Source organism: Clarias gariepinus, chromosome 15, assembly GCF_024256425.1.
Source record: "Clarias gariepinus isolate MV-2021 ecotype Netherlands chromosome 15, CGAR_prim_01v2, whole genome shotgun sequence".
NCBI classification, from domain to species: Eukaryota; Metazoa; Chordata; class Actinopteri; order Siluriformes; family Clariidae; genus Clarias; species Clarias gariepinus.
This window is the reverse complement of record NC_071114.1, coordinates 13,208,861-13,219,070: the sequence shown is the minus strand read 5'-3', so window position 1 is coordinate 13,219,070 and position 10,210 is coordinate 13,208,861. Positions and strand designations below refer to the sequence as shown.

General features: G+C 40.7%; 1 protein-coding gene across 1 annotated transcript in view; it reads left to right on the top strand.

Moving 5' to 3' along the window:
* The first annotated feature begins 8,417 nt into the window (after positions 1-8,417).
* Positions 8,418-10,210, top strand: part of tle2b (TLE family member 2, transcriptional corepressor b) — a 94,033-nt gene continuing 92,240 nt past the window's right edge. The window contains exon 1 of the mRNA XM_053512793.1: positions 8,418-8,434. The gene's annotated coding sequence lies outside the window, so the exon portion shown is untranslated. The remainder of the gene's footprint in view (positions 8,435-10,210) is intronic.

Here is a 10,210-nt window from a genome sequence, read left to right as displayed (position 1 = left end):
GTAGCTCAGACCGCTCAGGGTACGACACCATAAGACCTGGCGCCAGGATGTTGGCAGTGAATCCTTTGGATGCTGTGAGTTGTGGGGTGGGGCCTCTGTGGATCAGACTTGTTTGTCTGGCGCACTCATGGGTGCTCAATTGGATTGGGATCCCGGGAGTTTAAAGGTTGGGTCAGCAGTCTTGGGTTCTTGGACCCCATGCACAGTGAGCTGTGGTGCACTTTCAGTCATACTGTAGCCAGCCTTAAATTTTTTTGTCATTTGTTCTGCATTTCTGGGCTTTTCTGTTGAATCGGACCAGGCACCCCTTTGGCCCCCTGGGTACGGTTAAGACTTGGGTGCCAATGATCCTGTCCCCAGGTTACTGATATATATATGAGGGTAAGTCCAAAATTATCCGCACTCTGGCTATAGAATCTATTTTAATTAACTTTTAGAAAAGACAAATACATCTTTTTTTTTTGTAAATAATTTCCTTGCTTTACAATACACTTGTCCCTATGCCAAAAAACACTTATACTTCCTCATTAACAATGTTTATGCTGAATAGAGAGTCACAAATGGCCAGTTGTCTTCATTTCTCCATGAGAAGTAAATCTTGTCCTCGTAGAGCTGCTTTTAGGGGACGAAATAGGTGGAGGTCTGATGGAGCAAGATCATGACTATAGGAGGATGCTTTAACAACTGGGTGTTTAACAGTCTGGCCAGAAGTGTGCGGATGTGCATCGTCATGCATGATTACAATGCCCTTGGATAGCAGTCCTTTCTGTGTAATGCAGAGTTTGTCTTCAGATCTTTAATATGGGCACTGTTGATTGTTGAACCTTTTTCTGATAATGTTCCAATACTGGCCCAGAAAACTGTAGGCATCAATTTCCCAGCTGATGGTTGACTTTTGAACTTTTGGTTGGATAGCGATTGAGGATGTTTCCGTTCTATATTCTGCCATTTACTCTCAGACTCGTAGTGATGAATGCGTTCCTGTTTATGCTACACCAGGTACATCCTCAGACCAAAAAAAAAAAAAAAAACTGAACCGGGGCAACCATTTTTGCTCACACTGCATTTACAAATGAAGTGCTGTAACACATTCTCAGTGACTGGGGGGACAGGAGCCTCGAACAGACAGCGCTGATAAGACAGTACGGACAACAGGAGTTTTAATATAACCGAATTGCGGATCATTTTTGTCACCAATGTTATCAGGCTAGTTGTTGCTAAGAAAGTCCATGTTTATTTCAACGAATGAACAGATGCTAAAAAATGATGTCATTCTGCGCTCCTGAACTTCCTTACTTCTGACGTTATGCCACATTTATACAGGTTCAGGTTTTGATCATTTCCCTCAGTAATTGTGAGAAATCTTTAGTGAAATGGTAACAATCAGAAGCAGAAAGCAGATCAGAGCAGCTTGGGGGGGAAAAACATACAGGAATCAGAGTATTGAGGCGCATTTTAATTAGAGTCAGAAGTCTCTCTCTCTCTCTCTCTCTCTCTCTCTCTCACTCATTCCTACACTCCTATCTGGTGTTTATGATTTGGCCCTTGGCTGACACCATGCTCATATCTGTGTGTGTGTGCGTGTGTGTGCGTGTGTGTGTGTGTGTGTGTGTGTGTGTGTGTCTGGATTTGGGCCCAGTGCATAAATACATATTAAAGTGCCCTATTTTGTCAGGGTACTGTCTCCTCCAAAACACCAATTGAGGAGACGTTTTATTATTTTTTTTCTTTCGACCCGCAGATTTGAGTAGTGTGTGTGTGTGTGTGTGTGTGTGCATACAAGAGAGGCAAACAAGTGAGAGGGACAAGAAAGAAGAGAGCATCTGATTAGTCATGATTGATTCATTCAGAACATTCTCTCCCTCTCTCCCTCCCTCTCTCCCTCTCTCCCTCTCTTCCTCTCTCTCTCTCTCTCTCTCTCTCTCTCTCTCTCTCTCACCCATTTCCTCCAGCACTGCGTTATGGCTTGATTATGGAGACGTTTTCTGTGGAAGAGGCAGTGCATGCTGTGCTGGTTTATTCATGTCCCAGGGAGCGTAGGCTGTCAATCTCTCTCTCTCTCTCTCTCTCTCTCTCTCTCTCTCTCACACACACACACACACACACACACTCTCCCTTGTCATTCCCTCACTGTCTCGGTCTGTCATCCTCTGTCTTTTGTTCTGTCTCTTCAGGTTATTGCAGTCATTCTTTCTTATTCTGTTTTTCTGTCTCTCTCTTAGCAGTAGCCTCCATGTTCATCTTAATCTTCATTTCTTTCTTTTTTCAGTTAAACACACACACACACAAACAGATGCAGAAGGATTATCCCTTGATGATCTCTCTCTCTCTCTTTCTCTCTCTCTCTGTCTCTGTGTGTCACATGTTGATCTGCAGTACACAGGCTGTCCTCAGCAGGGACTTTGTGTTGACACTGTGTTGCGTCTCTCACAGATGCTCCCAGAGATGGACCAGGGGAGAAGGATTGTCTGTTTTTTTTAATTCCTTGCTCTACCCATCTGTTTATTCCTCTTTTGCAATTCCTTCATTTCTCTCTCTCTTTCTCGCATATGTATGGAAATCCCAGTTAAGTCTGCAGTGGTTCGGTTTTACAACATCTGTCTCAGAAAATGAGAAGTAAAAAAAAAACCATCAGTGAGTCATTCAGCATGGATGTCATGTCTTGCATGGGCAATAGCTTCACTTGATTTAAATTGCGCAGAAAATACACTAGCTATGTCTTAAACCTCACGTAGTACTGTATACGTTGCATTATCTCTGATCATCATAAAATATTAAAATTAGTCAAATAGTAATGCTTCAAATAGAACGGAAAAGACCACACACAGTACATCACGTCCACAGACCTACAACAGAGCAACAACAGGAACATGTGCTGAATTTATAACCATGTGTCCTCCCTGCCCTGTACGACTGCCCGGGGCAGAGCCAAGGGTCATTTAATTATTTGTGAACTGACTACTGATGGGATGTTTGGATCATTTTAGTGACTCTATTCTTTAAATATTTATTGAAGAACAGACAGAAATGAAGAAAAGAACGAACGACTCGGACAAGGAGACTCATGAGAAGAACCGCTCGATTCTCACGTGACAAAAGAACGAACGATTCGGACCAAAAGACTCGAGAGGTAACTACTCATTACTGTTTCCTGTACATAACCTATGGAGGTATAAAATGAACGAATCACTCTCTGAGACTACTCGTTCTTCCGAGTCAGGTTAAAGACTCATTTAAAAAGAACGAATCGTCCATGAACAACCCATAACTAGAAGTGACTATTCTTTAAAACCCATATACAGACCACAGCTGCCGTAAGCTAGCTAGCTTTGCTTTAGCTTAGCTTATAGCTAAATGATAAGGTGTTTAAAGTTAAATTACATGATAATGTTACTTACTAAACTACAATGATTCCAGTTAGCTGGTTAGCTAAAATGATGCATAGCAGACAGCTAGTGGTTTGCCACCTGCAAGGTAGCATATTCATTTTATGGCCTAATGTAACTGATGAGTTACGTAACAACTTACCCTGTACAGTTTTAATGAATTTACATTCTAGCTATGGAGACCAAAAGCATTTTTTACAAGCCTTTAAACATGGTTGCTTCTGTGTGTAAAGTTGTGTAGTTTAACATGGAGCTCTATGGGGATTGACTCACTTTTGGAGCCAGCCCCCAGTGGTCATTTGAGGAACTGCATGTTTTGGCATTTCCACATTGGATTAATTTTTCAGAATCGGAGGTTGCCTCTTGTGTGAGACCCATAAACTAAGGTTGTTTATTTATTTATTTCGCATTAAAAACTGTTCTATCAATTAACCGATATATTATGCTCTGAAATTAGATGTTAATGTTTGTTATAAAGGTTTTATTATGCATGAAGAACTCACATGGGATTATCTCTAAAAAGAAGATTTATTGTCGTTTTTATGGCTATACACTTACACTTCACTAAATCAAGTGGCAAAAGCCACGCAGGACACAGTTTACTCACTACTCCCCCAGCCCTCAGTGCTGGTGTTAACACCCTCTCATTGTAGCATATTTAATACCTTATTTTATTTAATAGCATGTTTTTATAGCTTTATAACAGCTGACTAACTAAATCCAGGACACTGGCCCGACATTCATTTTGGATTACGTTGGTGAACTTCCATATATGATAGTGAGTCAAAAATGATCAGCACTCCGGTTTAAAACTTCTGTCTTGTCAGCATTTTGCATTCAAGGCATACCTCACTGTTGACTTGCATGAAAGAAGAGCAGCGTACAGCGATCTTTTTTTTTTTTGTAGTCTGAGGGTGTACCCGGTGCCAAAACAACTCATGGAAGAGCATAAACTGAAGCATTTGGATATCTGCGAACCAAATTTGGACCGGTACTCTAAGGAAGGTGAACGTTTCTTAAAGAGAATCATTACTGGTGACGAGACATTCATTCATCACTATGAATCTAAGAGTAAACAGTGGAGTATGAACCGGGAACATCCTTAATCACCAACCACGAAAAAGTTCAAAAGTCAACCATCAGCTGGGAAATTGATGCTTACAGTTTTCTGGGATTCTCAAGGGCCAGTATCGGAACAATATCAGGAAAAAGGTTCAACGAAAAACAGTGCTATTTACAGCAACATGCTTATTAAAGATCTGAAGCCTAAACTTCAGATTAAACGTAGAAGACTGCTATAAAAGGGCGTTATGATCTTGCATGACAAACTTAGTTCTGAGGTGTTCAAGCATCCTCCTATAGTCATGATCTTTCTCCATTGGACTTTAACTTGTTTGGATAATATTAGACTCTCCCTTGTATACGTTGCATCCTTTGGTTGCACCACTGGGTTTAACCATTACAGTTTCAATTAACAAAATGATCTCGGGTCTTAGTCGGCACCTGAACTTCCCCAATAAGAATGGCTCACATGGCTGACAGGCCGGTAACTCAACCTTGTCCAGCAGACATTATGGTATTGGATGAAGAGAATCCCAAATACTGGGCCTGAGTTAGCTGGCTTTTTAGTATTTAAACTGTATTTAGCCAGTTATAGGTTTATAGGTCAATTAAAATGAGCTTGTAGGTAATTATCCATTTATATATATACTGCCACTAAGGTGCGATTTATAATAAATATCTAGTAAACATGTCCTCATACCTGGAGTTTCTCATATTTCTAACACTGGATAGGAATGTTGTAGGGTCTGCCAAGCACGCGCAACCAAACAACAGACAAACACGTCTCAGCTCATCTGCTACTTTAAGATAAGCAAATACGGCAATTAAATTTGATCAAAGTATCTCCATTATAAGCTGTCCTCTCATTTGCACCGCCTATACGTGTAATGTGTAGGGTGCTAGCACTAAAAAAAGATCCACCTTCAGGAATCATCAGGCTTGAGTGTTGGCGCTGTGGACCTGAACGCCTCTCACACGCTGCTCCAGGAAGAACTCGTTGCACCTGGTGTGCCCACCCTTGCAACCTCACCCAAATCGCTCAGAGTCCTGGTGTGTTAACAGAGGAGAGGGTGAGCTGCTCGTGGAAAACTCTTTCATCCTACCTCTCATTCTTTATTCACCCGTTTACCAGCACCTCCGTCCTGCAGGGCTCTGAAGTGGGAAAGCACCCCAGGCAAGAAGTACAATAGCGCCCTTCTGTCTCTTCCTTCCTCTCCTTTCTTCTCTGTTCTTCTGTCTTTTCCTGTCTCTCGCTCTCTCCTTCTCGCTCGCTGTCCACACCGGCCTCGGCTTGATCTCAGTCTTTCTGGTCACATTCTTTTCAGCTCCTTGTCAACTTTCTCTCACCTTGTCTCTCACAAGAGGTCTCGCAACCTTCTGTAGTCATATTCGCCCTTCTACTTTCTTTGCTCTATGTGAGTCTGTTCCCTCTTGCGGACACGCACACACACACACACATATATACACATTATTTCTCCTGCAGTCAGTCCACAGTGCAGTAATAATGACACGGTAATGGCACCAATATCGTTACTGCAGTCATTAAGGTATGCCTCAGTGGCTCATCTGCAGTAATGATGATGCAAAAGTGTGTGTGTGTGTGTGTGTGTGCATGGGACTGTTTGATCCTGGGATGTTTCCCCAGTCCCCTAGGCTGCCCAATCTCGGTAAGCTGCGTATCCCAGAAGGCCATGCTCTGGGGTGCTGCAGAGCTGTGGTTACTGTGCAAATCATGTGTGGTTGTCATGTGGTCTGTTAAAACTGCCAAAGCAATAATGTCTCCCACTGAAGGCCAGCAGAGGCAGTGTGTTTGTTTTGAGAGCGAGAGCTCTGTAAATGGCACGGCAAATGCTTATAGAGCATAAAATCGCACGCTCTTCCTTTAGTAAATATCCAACACAGTAATCAGTGCCGATGATAAACCTGATTTTTTTTTTCTTTTTGATTACAAGAAAGAAAGAGTTTTGTCCGGATCATGTCTATCACCAGGCAGAGATGGCTTATGGTATGACCGACAGACAGACAGACATATACATTTTTAATTCTAAATAAAATTTCAAACATGTTTGAAACTGTTTGCATGGAGAAAAACTGGGGGAAAAAATTTTTATATATATATATATATATATAAAACGAGACGAATATGTGCAAATAGCAAATGTAGGCAATAAGGATAAATATTTAGTGGACAAAATAGTGCAAATTAAAATGTGACTCAGATGACTCGGTGTGTCTGATGTAATCAGAAAACTCATTAGGACTAAAATTTATTGTGACATTGAATTACTATAGTAAAAGTTTCAATCTTTATGAGTTGTAGCTTGACTCGGATGACTTGGATTTTTTTTAAAAACTAAATTCAGTTCTAAATGTTGGTTGTGATCTGACTGCTAAATATGTTTCCTAAATCATTTATATCATATTAAATAACCTTTATTAAACTCTTCTGCTACTGCAGCATGAGGCAGTTAATTAAGGTGCAGGAGCTCTATTTTTAAGCCAAAAAGTAAAAAAAAAAACATAAACAAGGGAAAATCTGAATACGTTTGGGCATATAATTTAGTAGAAAATGTTTTACTAGAGTTTACTTCTTCAGCTGGATATAAGATGATATCAGATTGGATGTAATAGGTTCCTCAAAACCTATTACATCCAATATTTAGAGACCTGTGTGTGTGTGTGGGAGAGACAGAGAGAGAGAGATGGAAAGTATGTGCATGCAGGAGTAGCGTTCAGAGAGAGGCTGAAGGGACAGAGGTAACAGAAGAGGCCGCTTGTGTCACGTTGATGAGCGGCGGAGATGGAAAGGTGAGAGGATATTACCCAGAGGTGCAGGCATGATGAATCAGAGGGAGAGCGGCGCTGCTGGGGGTGATCTTAACAAGTGTTGACAAGCATACACACACTCTTCTCCCTGAGGAAACTGGTGTTTAACCAGAACACACAAGCAACACTGCACCATCCCCCCCGATCCCCCCCCCACACACACACACAACTTTGCACACACCCTTCAGCTTGAGGCTCGGCAACTTAAGTACATAAAGTGCTTAAAATTATAAATAATAGCAGGATCACTATACATGTTTTAAAAACATTTACCATAGGTAAGGAATAAACTTCAGTGCTGCTGAATTCTTAAATCTGATTGGTCGGGGAGGTACTGATTAGTTTTTGAAAATAGTTAAATTAATATAAAGTATGACGTGTCATAACTACTAAGCCATTAAAGGAATATATGGGGAAATATGTAATTTTTTTAATTTTTAAAAAATCAGAATTTACATAGATACCCAAATAAATTATGATTTTCTCATATATTCTTTTCTCTTGTTCCTGGATTCCTTCAGATTTTCTGCACTTCAGCCTTCTAGTTGTTCTATCTACTGAAACTCTATACACTGATAAAATGCTTCACTATGCAGGAGGAATAGAATGAATTTAAAACCTTTCTCCGCTCCGTATGTCAATAGCAGAAGTGGAGAATGTTTACCTTAAGCATTAGTTCAATATACGGATGAGTTTCATGATGCAAGCTTCCTGGCTGTTGGTGTAATTTGGCTGGATAGCTGCAATGTCAAGCCTGAAACTTTTTTAGCCATTGACTCATCTCTTGTAACCCTCCACCCGAAGAATAAGGAGAATATGTGACCAAAATAAAGGTAAATTGGGTGCGAGAGACGGAGGAAGAGCGTGAGAGGGCGAGAGTGAGTGAGTGTGTGGGGGTGTGTGAAGTGGATGTGTTACAGGGCTGGAGTCAGAGCAAGGAAGGGAAGACATGTTTACAAAGTGTATGCGTGAATGTGTGTGTGTGCGTGTGTGTGTACAGTATGTGCGTTTCAGAGAAAGGGTTCATGCTGTCAGGAGCGGGTGGCGATCGCAGATTGAAGACTTTTAGCCGCTGAACTTAATTGGCACGACATGGACCAGGCATCGTGCCAACCAACCATACCCCCTCCACAGCTGTGAAGAACACAGGCAGAGACAGAGTGAGCCTTCACCTCATTCATCATGTTTCTTCAACCAGTTATGAATTTGTTCCTTCATTTTTATACGGTTCACTTGCTTATAGAAAGTCCAATGCATATGTAAATGATTAGATAGATTTCACAGGACAAAAAAAATTTAAGCTTATATAGTGGGTTTTCAGTCCACAGGAGAATTTAGTCATTTTTCTGCCACTATACACCCATTTCAACTAATCAGCTAATGGATGTATTAGACAGCATTGGAAGTAAACTGTACAGTCGTTTGGTGAAATTACTGAAATTGTGGAAACCTGGATGAGAATAGTGTTGTGCCAAGAACTGAAATGTGGTCTGTAAAACATTATAAATGATGGAAGATCCCTTAAACGCTTGGTGAAGGTTTATCCTAAAATGGACAGTATAAATAACAGTTTAATAGTGAAAGACAAAGCATTTTGGATAATTTCTGTTTAGCCATAAGAAAAGCACTTGTTAGTAAGAAAATCAGACAAAAAGCCGTCAATTTGCATAAAGATCAATGAAAAAGGTCATGTGGTGTGGTGAGTTCAGATTGACTCTATTCCAGCGTGATGTCAGGGTATGAAGAAAGGCAGCCATCATGCAAAGTGCCCACTGTACAAGTCTCTGGAGGCAGTGTTATGACCTGGAGTTGCTCCGGTTGGTCAGGTCTAAGGTCAGCAACATTACATGGCAATAAAATAAAGTCAGCTGATGACCTGAGTGTACTGAATGAACAGGTTATCACATATGGAGTTTTTTCATCCCTGATGAAAGAGTGGTTCAGGAAGCATGGGTAATCATTTTCACACATGAACTGACCACCAGATTTTGCAAAGTAATCAAAGCTAAAGTCTTTCAAAAAAAAAAAAAAAAACATATTAGAATGTGTCAGTCAATAAAAACTGAAGCCTTTAGCTAAAAAAAAAAGAACAAACAAACAAAAAAACAATATCTTGAGTCAATTTTAGGATTGCGGCATTTGTAAATTACTTCTTCCACATAGATTATTACCAGAGACTCTATCTGTCTTCAGTACAATATTTGTACCATAATTAGTTTGAGGATGAGTTTTCACTCTACGTTACTCAACACTTACTAACAGCACTGCAACGCTAAATAAATAAATAAATAAATAGCACATTTAGCGATGTTACGACTATACTTTATAATACATCTAATCACTTCAATTGTGAAGAACTTTCCATAGCATTTCTTAAAGTGGACATACAGCATATTTACAGTGTGTTAAGGGAAAACTGCTGTCCTTCTATTACAATGTACAAAGTAAGAAATGAAGCACAGTGGCACATGTATGAGTACTTCGTTTCCTCGCCTTTTTTGCTGTTATGGCCATGAGCAAAGCTTTCTCTCTCTCTCTCTGTCTTTTTCTTTCCGTCGATTCTCACTCATGAGCTAAAGCCCAGCTGTTTTAAAACAGTTTAAACACCAGAACTCCCTCTGCACTCAAAAACATGGCACCTGGAATTTTTCAGCATTGACATCCCCAGTCTGCCCCTCAGCCAAGAGTTGTAGCCACATCTTCCACTCTGTCTCTCTGTTTTCCCTTTCCTCCTTTGAGGGCTTATCTTTCTTGAGCGTTTGCTGTTTGTTTGTTTTTTTCGCCGAAAACCCTCTGCCAACACTGCATATTCATTTACACACACACACACACACACACACACACACACACACACACACAGACACGCATGCCCATCACCCACACATACAGTACCCACACACACAAACCACTCATCAGAATTGCTGCCTAAGTAGGTA